General features: G+C 41.4%; 1 protein-coding gene across 1 annotated transcript in view; it reads left to right on the top strand.

Annotated features, from left to right (window-relative positions):
- ZNF407 (zinc finger protein 407) overlaps positions 1–15,301 on the top strand; it is a 400,972-nt gene that overhangs the window by 6,360 nt on the left and 379,311 nt on the right. Inside the window, exon 2 of the mRNA XM_081097576.1 lies at positions 4,322–4,386. The gene's annotated coding sequence lies outside the window, so the exon portion shown is untranslated. The remainder of the gene's footprint in view (positions 1–4,321; positions 4,387–15,301) is intronic.

Consider the following 15,301-nt stretch of genomic DNA (forward strand, 5'->3'; position numbering starts at 1 on the left):
CTGCACGCCCCCTCCTGGGGATTGAGCCCACAACCCCCAGCATGTACCCTTGGCTGGACTCAAACCAGGGACCCTTCAGTCCACAGGCTGATGCTCTAACCCAGCCGTGGGCAAACTACGGCCTGTGGGCTGGATCCGGCCCATTTGAAATGAATAAAACTAAAAAAAAAAGACTGCACCCTTTTATGTAATGATGTTTACTTTGAATTTATATTAGTTCACACAAACACTCCATCCATGCTTTTGTTCCGGCCCTCCGTCTAGTTTAAGAACCCATTGTGGCCCTCCAGTCAAAAAGTTTGCCCACCCCTACTCTAACCACTTGTGATTATTAAATGAAACCTAGAAAGTCACAAGTATGGATTAGGTATTTTCAGTACTTTTTTTTTTTTTTTTGGTGAGAAAGCTGACATTAGTTTCATCAGTATATATATATATATATATATATATATATATATATATATAAAAGATTAGTGTCCAGAAGGGTAAACAACAACAAATCAATAAGAACAACAAATCAATAAGAAATGGGCAAATAACCCAAATAGGTATCTTACACAAAAGGAAACCTGAATGCAGAGAATCTTAACATTATTAGTAATTAGGAAAGAGCAAATTAGGACCAAAATGGTATGTAGTTTCATACACATTAGCTTGGCCATGATGTAAAAATCTGTTTGGGAGGTAGGAAACAGCTGGAATGCTACACACAGATGGGAGTATAAATTGGTACAGTAACTTTGGAATTATCTAGTAAAGCTAAAGATGCACATGCCCTTTGACCCAGTAATCCCCCTTTCCCCAGAAGGTCTTTCTCCTAGAGCAGTGCTTCTAAATTGTGTTCCCAGCATCTCAAGGGAACTTGTTGGAAATGCAAATTTTGGAATCCCACCCAGACCAACTGCATAGGAAACTTTGAGGGTGGGCCAGCTTTCAGTCTCAACTCTCTGTCCAGGTGATTTGCCAAAGTTGGCAAAGCACTGCGCAAGAGAAATCCTTGCACAGGAGTGCCTGGAGAGGTGGATGAGGATGCTCAAGGCTGCACTGCTCATAAAAGGAAAGCACTTGAAGCAATGTCTGATGGGGGAGAGTGGATGAATTGTATATATTCTCGTAGTGAAGTATTCTACAGCAGTGAAACTGAATGGATTTCATACAACACCAAGGATAAGTGGCAGGAACAGTATTTTTTGAGGAAAAAAGCTATTTCTAGAAGAACGTATATAGTTTTTTCATTTTTTTTAAAGTTTAGAAACATGCAAAGCAATATTGCAAATTGTTAGGAAACAGATGTGGTAAAGTGATAAACAGGTAAATTACACAACAAAATTCAACTTACTGGGTAGCTCTGTAAGAAGAGGGAAGGTAATAGGGAAACCAAGAGGGACTTCAAAGATAAGAATTTAATTTTATTAAACTGGGATCTGTAGTCAGGATTTTGTTAGGTTTAGTACCTTGCACATATTAAAGTCATTTTCTGCATCTGCCAAATTTTTAAGAAACTGGATGAGTAAGTGATTCTATGGAAAGTAACTTCATAGGATGATCTCATCATAAATTACTAACTGGGCAGGTCATGGTGGATGATCAGGCCCCAGGCCTATAACTTCTTTAGTAAAAGGTTTATCTTTGCTTTTAGCAAGTCCTGTCCATTGATTCTGCTCATTTAGGTTATCACACCTTGGAATTGCCAGAAGTAATACCTCTTGAAGGCATGACCACCCTCAAGAGATCACATAATCTTAACTATTCTATAATCCTGTCCTGCCTTGCTTTCTCCACCACATCCTCTTCCTTAATTTCAGATGCATACAAGAAACTGCAAACTGTCATTCTCCAGAGCATTTGAGATTTTGCTTCCTGGCATTTGTCCGAAGTTTGGCTCAAATACATGTTATTTTAAACCATTATGGTAGGGCAGTCACTCCTTAAAGTTAACATGTATAGGAAAAATAAAAATATGGTTCTAGAAGTTCTAAGTCAAATTGCATGCCACTATTTTTGTTTAATATTCAGAGTGCTAAAGTTGTCTAAACCACAAGAACTGTTAAGCATTTGTTATCACGTCATACTTTGTATCAGAGTCAGTGCTTGGCTAAGAAGATGGCAGCCATGGGAGTCCCTGCAGAGCAGGGATGTCTGCATTTCAGACACAGGTAGTGCTTGTCTGAGAGCCCTTATGGGTAACTGTGGGAATGTAGGCTTTTAAAAACAGATTGTAGGTATTTCAGCTCTTCTAGTTTCAAATGCACTTGCTAAAGCTAGATCATCTGTCTTAATTCTGAGTGCTTTTCACATTGTGTTTGATGTCCATACTTCCCTTTTATTTGAACTGATATGCTGTGCTTTTTTCTTATATTAGAAACACCAAAATAGTTTAAAATACAAACAAGTAAGGTAATAAGAAGACTGGTAGAGAAAAAAACATTGTTCGACACTGTTGGAGTGATACCAGTATAATCATCCAATGTAACTAAAGCCCAGCGTGATTGTTACTAAATATAATAGAAGCTGTTTTAAGCCCAGAACAAGCAACACACCACTTCTTTAGGAGTGTACAAATCATTTGTGATTTCTGCTGATTGTGAATTATGGATCATAATTTGATATATAATTATTGGATCAATTATTACAAAAAGAGGAATCACAGTTATAGGAGTGCATGTAATTATCAAACCATTAGAATTTAAACTAAGGTGGTAATGTACTTTTAAAAATAGCTTAGAAAATTTAGAACATTCAAAGAGAGGTAGTAGAAATTATAGTCTTTAAAAAAATGAGAGCAAACGGTTTTCATTAAGAATCTACATAGTCCATGTTTTAATGGTACTTAGTTATTTTGGTGTTCAAATTGTCCTAGTAGGATTTGGCCAGTAGGAGCCCATTCCAACTGACTCCTGTGTCCTTGTTGCATCATTATTTTAAAAAAGCACTTTCTCACTTTCGGACATAAAAAGATGCTCTAGGCTTCAAGTGTACCTGCCTTGCCCCTGGAATCTGTCATTTCTTAAAGGGCCCTTTAGTGGGGATGCTGTGAGAGGCCAAGTTGTGGGTGCTAGCTCTGCCCATTGTTACTGTGCCTCTTCCCTCCATTCTTGAGGTTAGTGTGAGGGTCCATGCATCAGAGGTAAATTTCTTGATGTCCTGGCGTGTTTTGACCAAAATTAGACCCTAAGCATCTGTGACTGTTGTAAGTCTCCTTTTTATTTGTTTTGGCTCTCAGTTTAGTGCAAGAACCACAATTATAAATGTATTTCTATCTTAGGAATTATTTTATTTTTTGAGAGTAGTTATTTTCCATTACTTCAACTATGTATAGATAGTTTTTTTTTTATTTTGGAAAGTACAGAAAAGTACTAGGAAGAAGAAAAAAACACACAACCCTATAATTTCACCACCTAGAGGGAAAAAAACTATTAACCTTATAGTTTTGTTAGAATTATACTTTTAAAATTTAATACTGAAGTTCTCCTTTTTAAATATACTTCTTTTTTAAAATCTTCATCCACGGATATGTTTTGATTGATTTAGAGAGAGGAAAGGAGAGAGAGAAACATCCATGTGAGAGAGAAATATCCTTCACTTGCCTCCTGTACATGCTCCGCCCAGGGATTGAGCCTGAAACCTAGGTATGTGCCCTGACGGGGAATCGAACCCACAACCTTTTGGTGTACGAGATGACGCTCCAACAACTGAGCCACCCAGCCAGGGCTAAATATTTCTTAACACTAATATTTGATACCTAATAATTTACATTCCATATATCTTGAGGCTTGATAGTTTTACATGTGTTAGCTTATTGACATTTGTAATTACGTTTTACAAATTTCTTTCAAAATTAGTGATTTAATCTTTGTTTCTGTAGTTCTTTGATTAGCCATTGTCTTCCAACTCTTCTTGGTGGACCTAAAGAATCTATAAGCAAGAACATCGGGGAACATGTCTTCAGATGTTTTTTTCAGATGTTCAGTTTTAAAGTTATATTTCCCCCAGATTTACATTTTGGAACCATCCTTTTCTCCCTCTGTTTCTGCTGGAATGAAAAAGAAATTCCTGATAATACCTTTTTCTATTGATTGAGTGCTCACCAATTCTTTACTGTCTCATTTTTTCTCCTTGAATCTATGATTCAAGGAAACAAGGAAACTGGGGCTCAGAAAAGTTACATGATCACCCTGTGTACTGCACATATTGTTGGTATAGTTGGGATGGAAACAAAGTCCTTCTTGTACCTTAATATTCTTTTTCAATAGTGTTTAAAATTTTCAGTGTAAATATGTCTCTTAAATTTTATTTTCCTAATTCTCTTCCCTTTCCTCAGGATTCATATGCTGTATGCTTCATTCTCTTGCCTTTTGAAAAAGATGAAAGGCAAATTTAAGGAAAGTATACTAACTTTTATCTTGAAATGCTTTTTATGGCTACATTGTAAATTCTCAACAATAAAGGGTCTAATGGAAACACTTAATGAGGAAGTAGGGGATCTATCACACATACACCCTACCCCCCTTTTGTAGTGAATAGACCCTTTAAAGTAAATTAAGTAAAAGAGATATATTCTGTTGTTTCAGTGTTAATATTTCATGACTGATTTTATAGATGGAATTATATTTTACAATAAAAAGGAAGAAGAATTTATATAGCCTGTTCTGTTTGATGGGAAACAGAAAATCACATTTCTCTATAGCTGTAAAGAAAATTCATTATAATGTCTTTAGTTGGAAGAGATAGTTTCATTGTGATTAGTTACATTGATAATAAAATAACCTTTTCAAATGGCCTAAGATACAAACAATCCTATGTGTCTGCTTTTAATGGCATTGAAGTTTTCTATCTCTACTCATAGGATTTTCTTCCTTTCTTTTATCCTGTTTTTCTGTCCTAATAAAATTTTTTCTCTAAAAAATTAAAACAATTAGATGGAAATACTAATAAAGTATTGATTTTGAATATACTTTTGGAAAGGAGATGTATAAAATTTTACTTTTCCGTAAAATCTCTTTGACTATACAAATACATTTGTCAGAGGTTGTTGATATAAGGTTGTCATAAAACTAACTTTATTATTGGATCAATTTAATGTATTTGGAAAATAGTACTTGAGGTGTAGGAATATTTTTTTTTGGAAAAAAGAAATAGGTAGGTAAGACAGCTGAGCTGATTTTATAGTTTATTTTAATCTCATGACTTGTTTTATAATGTTTTCATACATTTTCACAAGTAGTGCTGGGATGCTGGGGCTCTTTGGTAACAGAAGGAGTGATGTCTATCTGTTCTCTTCTGGTCACTATGGTTCGGTCCCTACTAGTATGGTTTACTGGTCATTGTTTAAGCCCTAACGTAAACACTAAGCAAATAATCTAAGTTTTAACTTGCAGGCAAAATTGAATTGGATATTGGAAATAGAATAGTATCCCTGGAATAAAAACAATATGCTGTTCTGAATTGAGTGGAGCTGTTTTTCTCCATCTGATAGTTGGACTTTGCTCTGGCCATTTGGGCTTGGAGGCACATAGTTGCAACCTGCTTGTCTTCAGTGTGTCTTTGGACTCTGGCTAAGGGAGGTCCTTTTTTAGGGTTAAGCTAAACATGGTATGTGAGATGCTTTGGAAGTGGAAATTGGTCAGGTACGAGTTGGCCAGAGGCCCCTGTGTGGCCTAATCTTAAATGCTGCCTGCTAGGGAAGGTGAGGGAGTTAAGCAGTCTGTGTGGCCAAAAGCGCTGTCACTCCTTCAGCCTGTGACTGTCCATGTGCTTGTCCAAAGGAACTCAAAGCTACTGTTAATTCTGAGGCAGGTCAGTTGCTGAACAATTATAGGGGCCTATAAAAATGGAAGTCTTCATCCAAAATGAGGAGGTGACTCAGGAAACATTAAGACATTTCTTTTATTCCACATGACTCTAAATTTAAAACTCTCCCCCCTCATCTCTTTATTAGTTAGCCCTTTACTAACTCTTGATTTTATTATATCAGTTTTTCATTGTAAGTTATATCTGATCTGATCTGATTTTGATAGTGGGAGAGGCATAAATCTAAATGTCAGTTTATCAAAGTTCTAATATCCTACAGAAGTTTGAAATTATGCATTTCAAACAGTATACTTCAGTTAACATTTATTGACCTCCTCCTGCATACTATTGTTTTGGTTCTGAAGATTCTTATTAAAGGTGGAGCATATAGGAAAGGAAATATATACATATCTACACTAATAAAAGAGAAAAATGGTAATTGGCGTACGGTGATACCGTTTTCATTGGCTAATCAGGGCTATATGCAAATTAACTGCCAACTAAGATTGGCAGTTAACTGCCAACAAGATGGCGGCTAATTTGCATATGTAGGCACAATGCAGGGAGGCGAAAGGGAAAGCAGGAAGAAGCCCCCTGCCACTGACAGTGATCGGAAACCCAGGGGGGAGCTAAGAGCTGGGGGGCAGGGCAAAGGCGGCCCTTGGGCCGCCTTTGCCCTGCCCCCCAGCCATGATCGGAGAATCATGCGCCTTTTCCGCCCTGGCCAGTGATAGCAGGAAGTAGGGGTGGAGCCAGCGATGGGAGCTGGGCACGGTCTAAGCTGGCAGTCCCAGGAGCTAGGGGTCCCTTGCCTGGGCCTAAAGCAGAGCCCACGATCGCGGCGCCCCCCGCTGCCACTGCAGGTCCCCGCTGCCTGGGCCGGACGCCTAGGCCAGAGGTGTCAGGCCTGGGCAGGGGCGGAGCCTGCCACCGCGGGGAGCTGGGGGTCCCCTGCCCAGGCCTGACACCTCTGCCGGAGGCCTCAGGCCTGGTCAAGGGGCCGATCCGGTGATTGGTGATCGGAGGGTGATGAGGGTCAACTCCTCTGGCCGAGGCATCAGGCCTGGGTGGGGGGCGGAGCCGGGGATTGGGGGGATATGATGGTCCCCTTGCCCAGGCCTGAAGCCTGGGTCAGAGGCGTCAGGCTTGGGCGGGGGGTGGAGCAAGCGATCAGAGGGAGATGGGGGTCCCCTGCCCAGGCATGATTCCTGGGCCAGAGGCCTCAGGCCTGGGCGGGGGCCAGAGCCAGTGATCGGGGGGAGATGGGGGTCCCCTGTCCAAGCCTGACACCTCTGGCGGAGGCGTCAGGCCTGGGCAAGGGGCCGATCAGGCAATCGGAGGGTGATGGGGGTCAATGCCTGAGGGCTCCCAGTATGTGAGAGGGGGCAGGCTGGGCTGAGGGACACTCTCCCCCCCTCCAACCCCCCCCCCCCAACACCCAGTGCACGAATTTCGTGCACCAGGCCCCTAGTGTGTGTGTGTATATATATATATATGACAAATATATATATATGTATATGTATATATTTATATATATGACAAAGATCAAAATTAACCGTACCTCCGACATGCTTCCCATTGGCTAATCAGCGAGATATGCAAATTAACCACCAACAAAGATGGCGGCCAGCAGCCACGCAGCTGAAGCGAACAGGAGGCTTGCTTGCTCCAGTGATGGAGGAAGCCAAGGTTCCCCGCCTGCTGCAGTCTGGCTCTGAGCTCTAAAAGCAACTAAGTTTCAATTATAGAAGCTAAACAAACCCCAGATACCTGCTTTCATCTGGCTGCGGCCTCAGAGCTGGGAGCGCCAGTGACAGCAACAATGCTTCAATTATAGAAGGTAAATAAATCCCAGAATAAAAAGAAAAAAAGAAAAAAAGGAGAGGCTGGGAGCTTCAGCTGCCGGTGGGCTTGGCAAGTCTGAAAACTCTCAGCCCCTCATCCAGATTGTCCAGGCACCCCAGTGGGGACACCCACCCTGAAGGGGGTGTAACCAGCTGCAAACAGCCATCAGCCCATCACCCAGGCTACCCTGATCTGAGACACCCTTCAGGGCAAACTAGCCGGCCCCCACCCGTGCACCAGGCCTCTATCCTATATAGTAAAAAGGTAATATGCAAACTGACCCTAACAGCAGAAGGACTGGGAATGACTGGTCACTATGACACACACTGACCACCAGGGGGCAGATGCTCAATGCAGGAGCTGCCCTCTGGTGGTCAGTGAGCTCCCACATAGGGGAGCTCTACTCAGCCACAAGCCAGGCTGATGGCTGCCAGTACAGCGGTGGTGGCGGGAGCCTCCCCTGCCTCCTCAGCAGCGCTAAGGATGTTTGACTGCAGCTTAGGTCTGCTCCCCGCTGGCAAGTGGACATCCCCCAAGGGCTGCCGGGCTGCCAGAGGGATGTCTGATTGCCAGCTTAGGCCCAATCCCCCCAGGGAGCAGGCCTAAGCCAGCAGGTGGTCATCCCCCGAGGGGTCCCAGACTGCGAGAGGGCACAGGCTGGGCTGAGGGATCCCCCCTTCCCCCCCGAGTGCACAAATTTTTGTGCACTGGGCCTCTAGTGTATGTATGTGTGTATGTGTGTGTGTGTGTATATATATATATATATATATATATATATATATATATATATCACATAAAGGAGGGGTAAACTTGAGCCATATATATTCTAGACAAGGTGAAAGGACAGAGAAGGGCAATATATTAGTAATTTATTGCTACACTAGAGGCCCGGTGCACGAATTTCCTGCACAGGTAGGGTCCCTAGGCCAATCTGGACCTTCTGGCTGTAGGCCGGGGCCTTCCTTCGTTCTGTGCTGCCCCCTGGTGGTCAGTGCACGTCATAGCGAGTGATCAAACTCCCCATCTCCTGCTCGAACTCTCGACGGGACACTTTGCATCTTAGACTTTTAGATAACAGATTATGTCAAAACATAATTGTTTAGAGCCTGGCCACTGTTGCTAAGTGGTTAGAGCACCAGCCCATGCACCAAAGAGTCTTGGGTTTGATTCTGGTGAAGGGCATGTACCTGGGTTGTAGGTTTGATCCTCAGCCCAGGTTGGGGCAGGTGTGGGAGGCAACCAATGGATGTGTCTCTCTCACATAGGTGTTTCTCTCTGTCTCTGTCTCTGTCTCTGTCTCTGTCTCTGTCTCTCTCTCTCTTCCCATCTCCCACACTCTTCCTCCCTCCCTTACACTTTCTCTAAAAATCAGTGGAAAAGAAAAATATCCTCAGGTGAGGATTAACAACTACACTTAGTGGGTTAAAGCAACAAGCATTTATTACCTGGTAGTTTCTGTGGATCAGGGTTTGGTTTGGGCTTCCCTTGTGGTTCTGGCTGCAGGTCTCTCCTTGGCTGTAGTCAAGATTTAGTAGGGCTGTAGTCATCTGAAGTCTGGCCTAGGACTGGCAGAGCTGCTCCCCAGAAGGCTCACTCACGTGGCTGTCAGCAGGAGTCCCCAGTTCCCATCTGGTGCTTGGTAGGAGGCTGAAGTCCTTGTACAGAGGACACTGCACAAGTGTCCTCGCAACCAGGCACAGGATTTTCCCAGGTGGAGGGATGCAAGAGGGGGCATGCAAGGAGCACAGTGCCTCCATGACTTTGTCTCTAGAGTTGAGTACCCTCACTTCACTGCTTCTTTCTGGTACAGGCAGGTCACTGAGGCCAGCCCACACCAAGGGGAGGGAGGCAGGCTCCACTTTTTGAAGGGAGTGCCAGAATTTGTGGACTCACTTTAAACCACCACAGGCATTTTCCTGGATGGGTAATGTACATGTCTACAAACTTATGACTTGGGAATGCACTATAGCCTGTCCTGAGCTTGAGTGTTCATGTTCTGAACTCACCACACCATGTTACTATCTAACTGTGGTAAAACTGCCTCTGGTATATCCCATTGGTGGCTTTTAGGGTATTAAATTATACTCTTTTTGTCATGGAAGAGTTTATTCATTTTCATAGAAAGGTGATGTGTTTATTTGTAGGCTCAGATATCTTACTTTGTGGTCGCTGTTACAAATTGATGTTTCTGATGGGAGAGAATAGTGAGGAAATTACATAAAGTATATGCCATGGTGTTTTGTAACAACAACTAATATTACAGCTTCTCATTAACAGACTCTCTATATGGACTTGGTGCTACTTTATTAAATTAGGTAATAGTATAATGGTAAGACATAGTTTCAATAAAAAGTCCATTTGCAAATGGTAGATTAAGAAAGAGATCTGAGTAGTCCACCAATTTTTATCGATTCTTGTCTCACTCAGCTGTCACCTCATAGCTCATTGACAGGCTTGTAGGAAGTCTTACCTGTCCCTACCTTGTCCTTCCAGAAGAGAGTCCCTACCGTGGCATCTGAAAGGTGTCTGCATTGCAGCTACTACAGACGGAAAGGGCAGAATCCCATTGAGAGTTTTTGTATATGCCTGTGTGCGCACACCTGTCAGGTTGCACACAGGTATCCCCAGCTGTGACTTTACTATTGGCGTGGTGCCAACATGTGCTAACTTCACACTGCTTTCTTGTACCACTAATTCAGATGACTCTAGAAGGGTTGAAGAGTGGGATGGCATGAGATGGAGGCAGAGAGAAGATAGTTTCTTGTGTGGGTGGCCTTGTCATACCAGTGAGAGAGTATGTCTGTGGGTGTGAGTTTGCATGTGTATGTGTGGGGCATGGGGAGAGAAAGAAAGAGCAGGAAAAAGAGGAAGAGAGAACTCAAGCTTGCTTATTGTATACTTGTTAGAAAAGAGAAAAGGGATCAGAGAGAAACAAAGACAAGCTTGTAATGAGAAAAAAATGGGAAAAAAGGAGGTAAATGAGTGAAAATTTTCATGCCTGTTGCCCAGTAGTATTGATAGCATCTGAAATGGTTGAATAATTGTTATATTTCTCTAATAGTTCCTGAAATCCTTTAAAATGCTGCAGGAAACTTCCCATGAGAAGTGGCCAGTAGGTGTCATCAGAAGGCTGCTAGTGATTTGTTTTATTATTGTTCTTAAAAAGTATGAGTGTTTTGATTCCTTTTTTTGCTACTTTTTTTCCTTTTAAAACCATAGAAGAGGCTATTTCAGTTATGGCAGGAACTTTCCTTCGTGATAGATTCTTGGTGAGTTAATAATTTATAGGTAAAATTGAAGATGATGAAGTGACATGTAACTTATTTCTTAGGGCACAGCTAGTTGAGAATTTGGATAAGAGTGGATACTATAAATGGGCCTGCATATTTAAAAATCATTGGGAATGGTGAGGATATGCATTAAGTGGTAATTAATGAATTTGTACAGGAAGCATAATAGTGTGCTTTAAGATTTGGCTTCATAATACATCTCATTATTCTAGTGTAAATACTTATCAGGTCGCCTGAATGTTGAAACCTTACTGTGGGTAGAAATCTGAGACTTATTTTCTTTCTCCACTGGGTATAAGTACCAGTGGTTTCAGAGGACACCTTTCCATACTCTGTACTCCAAGGGTTGCAGTTGTTCCTGAGAGAAGTAAAGGGCCTTTAAGGAACAATGGAGACTTGAATGTTTGTTGAGTGAATGAATGAAATGTATCTTCAGAAAAATGAGCCCCTAAACTATTCCACTCAGGTGATTTTTTATTTCCATTAAAAAAACCAAAAGACTCCATCCCCATCTCTATTGGTATTGTTCTAACACCCTTTCTGAGGAAAGGTTTTCTCTTTAATTTACATCAGCATGAGCATCCTCTGATCATTTCCATTTAATCCCTCCAGATCACTTCAAGATACTTAATAAACCACATTGCACTACTGGTTACTGACATCATCCCGGTTCTGGGCCTTATAACTTAAACTGTTAGAATACACACTTTTTGCTTCTGGATTTCTCCACACGTGATGTGTCCTACATACTGAGAAATTATCTTCTTAAAGCCAAGCTGGGTTTTGGTGACTCCTCACTGACACTACTGAATAAATTCCAGCTCTAATTCGGAGCCTGTATGATGGGGTCCTGGGTGACCACCTGCCTTTGGTTGAGCTTTAGGTAGAGCGGCAGAGTTTAGCTGTTAGCTGTCTGGAGGACCAACAGTCTCACACACTCATCATGCGTTTTTTAAGGCTTTGTCTGAGCCCTTTCTCCCACTTGAGATGTTTAACTGTTCCTACCTGCTCCCTCAACAAAAGAAAAAAATGGTTTTAGTTTCTTTAAGGTTAAGTTTGAGTGATATTCCTGCTATTTTAGCCATATATTCTGTTTGGAAATGTGATCCCTTGCTCACCTCTACTCAGATCTTAGTTTATATCATACACAATCATCAAATGTGGCTTCTATTAGAGTTCCTTTGCATATGGATCCCAACAGAACATGAGTCTAATTTGGGCAGAGAAAGTGTTTATAGCATAGTTCCCTTCATATGGCAGGCACCCAGTATATGTATGTTGAATGTTGTTCTTTCTTGATATAGTGACATGTTGAACTATTTCAGTAATTTAAAAAATTAGTTGGGAAATAACAAGTGTAGAAACATTTCCTCCTTTTGTTTTAGAGTTTTTGAAGCTATTATGTAGATGATAATAAAGGGTGTCATTATTTGGTTCCTGCGTATTCATGTAGTTGTCATTCTCTTGTCTCCAAAAATATATGAGTCGGGCATTATATTTAGACCATTACTTCTGAATAGACGCATGTGGGTCTTCCCTGAGTCAGTGTTTATGTGTTCTATGTTCTATACGTATTATTTCTCAAGATGAAATTCCTGCCGTGTCCACAGTGAGGGCAGTAGATAGTGTGCCACAGCTGTGGATGAGTAAGAGATGGCTAGACTCAACATTGGAAGGAAGGGAATTCACTCCATTTTAGACCAGGCATTAAAAAAATATTGACCATAACTTCTGTTATGGACATTTTCAAACATAAACAGACTACACAATTTGATGGAAGAGTACTAGTATATTGAATCCCCATGTCACTGTTACTCAGCTTGCATTATTATCAGCACATAGCCTTCACTATGCCCTTCTTCTGAACTATTTTGAAGCGTATCTTAGACATTTTTCATTTAATCTAGAAGTACTTAGTGAATACCTCTTATATCACAATGTCTGAGAAAGGATTTATGCCCAGAATACATAAGCAACTGTTCCAGCTTAATAATAAAAAAACAACCGAATTATGAAATGGGCAAAAGGCTAACAAGTGTTTCACAGAGCACAAAACAAAGTATTTGGCACCATCCCCAGTCATCAGGGAATTGCAGAAAAGAATGACTAAATTTTAAGGAGTGATACAGTGTCAAATGTGGGCGAGGACGTGGGTCTCTCAGAATTCTTGGCATTTCTGGTGGCTATGTAAAACAGTGTGACCATTTTGCAGATCAGTCAAGCTGTGCCTCGTATAGCTAACCCTGTCCTTTCACCCTGTGACCCAGTAGTACCACCCTTGGGTATTTACACAAAAGAGATGAAAATAGTCATAAAAAGACTTGTACAGGAATATTCATATCAGCTTTACCATAAGAGCCAAAAAAGGAGAAGCAGCTCAGGTGTCTATTAACAGAATCAAGATATATCCATGCCGTGCATTTTGCCGATATGTTCAACAAAAATATTCTGCTGAGCAGGAGAAGCCAAACACTCCTCCTTCAAAAGACATATTGTCTGAATGCATTTACATGAACTTTGGAACAGGCAAAATGAATCTGCTATGGAAGAATTTGGAGCAGTAGTTGTCTCAGGACTTAGTGTGAGGTGCATAAAACAGTTTTTTTTTGGGGGGGATGTTGCCAGTGTTCTCTGTCTTATGGGACTTCTGTAGACCTCTGAGCTTCTCTTTCTGGCACCTCTCCTTTCCTTTAATCTGCCCTACAGACTCTAGCTGCCCCTCAGCTCTGTTGGGAGACTCCTCCCTGTGCTGTGGCCTGGGTCCTTGCTCCAGGTAGTAAGCTGGGACTCACTTGGTTTAGCTGTCCTCTCTCAGAGATCACTACCCTTTGTTGCCAATGTCCAATGTCTTCTGTTGTTTAATAGATTTTGTGTGTGTGTGTTTTTTCTTTTTCACTTGTTGCATGCATGCGAGTGACTTCTCTTGACCATAAGGGAGTGTCCTGGATGACGAATATATGTATTTAAAAATAATATATTGCCTCACCCCTTACTTACATTGTAAGGCAGATGTTTCATGTTGTTCTTTGCTGTAATTGCAGAATTTAGAACCAAGAACAGTAGACACTAAGTGGAATTTTTGGAACATACATGTGGTTAATTCATTCTCTCTTACCTCCTTTTATTCTCCTATTACAAATGTTGAATAACAAAACTAATGCTGTATCTAAAAGAGCATTTTTAAAATTGATTTTTAGAGAGCTAGGAAGGGAGAGAGAGAGAAACATCGATGTGAGAGGGAAACATCGATTGGCTTGCTTCTTGCACACCCCCTGCTAGGGATCGAGCCTGTAACCTGGATGTGTACCCTGACTGGAAATGGAACCGGCAACCTTTTGGTGCACAGACGATGACCAACCCACTGAACCACACAGGCCAGGGCTAAAAGAACATTTTCTAAAAGGTTCTTTGGAACACCAATCTCTAGATTCTTTTTTTTTTTTTTTAATTAAATCTTTATTGTTCAGATTATTACATTTGTTCCTCTTTTTTCCCCCCATAACTCCCCTCCTCCCAGTTCCCGCCCCACCATCCGCAATCACTCCCCACCCACTGTCCTCATCCATAGGTGCACGATTTTTGTCCAGTCTCTTCCCGCATCTCCGACACCCCTTTCCCCCCCAAGAATAGTCAGTCCATTCCCTTTCTATGTCCCTCATTCTATTATAATCACCAGTTCATTCTGTTCATCGGATTATTTATTCACTTGATTCTTAGATTCACTTGTTGATAGATGCATATTTGTTGTTCATAATTTGTATCTTTACCTTTTTCTTCCTCTTCCTCTTCTTAAAGGATACCTTTCAGCATTTCATATAATCCTGATTTGGTGGTGATGAACTCCTTTAGCTTTTCCTTATCTGTGAAGCTCTTTATCTGACCTTCAATTCTGAATGATAGCTTTGCTGGATAAAGTAATCTTGGTTGTAGGTTCTTGGTATTCATCACTTTGAATATTTCTTGCCACTCCCTTCTGGCCTGCAAAGTTTCTATTGAGAAATCAGCTGACAGTCGTATGGGTATTCCCTTATAGGTAACTGGGTTTCTTTCTCTTGCTGCTTTTAAGATTCTCTCTTTGTCTTTTGCTCTTGGCATTTTAATTATGATGTGTCTTGGTGTGGTCCTCTTTGGATTCCTTTTGTTTGGGGTTCTCCGCGCTTCTTGGACCTGTAAGTCCATTTCTTTCACCAGGTGAGGGAAGTTTTCTGTCATTATTTCTTCAAATAGGTTTTTAATATCTTGCTCTCTCTCATCTTCTGGCACCCCTATAATTCTGATGTTGGTACGCCTGAAGCTGTCCCAGAGGCTCCTTACACTATCCTCGCATTTTTGGATTCTTTTTTCATTTTGCTTTTCCGGGTGGGTGTTTTTTGCTT

This window comes from Myotis nattereri (genome assembly GCF_964212035.1).
Source record: "Myotis nattereri genome assembly, chromosome: 8".
Classification (NCBI taxonomy): domain Eukaryota; kingdom Metazoa; phylum Chordata; class Mammalia; order Chiroptera; family Vespertilionidae; genus Myotis; species Myotis nattereri.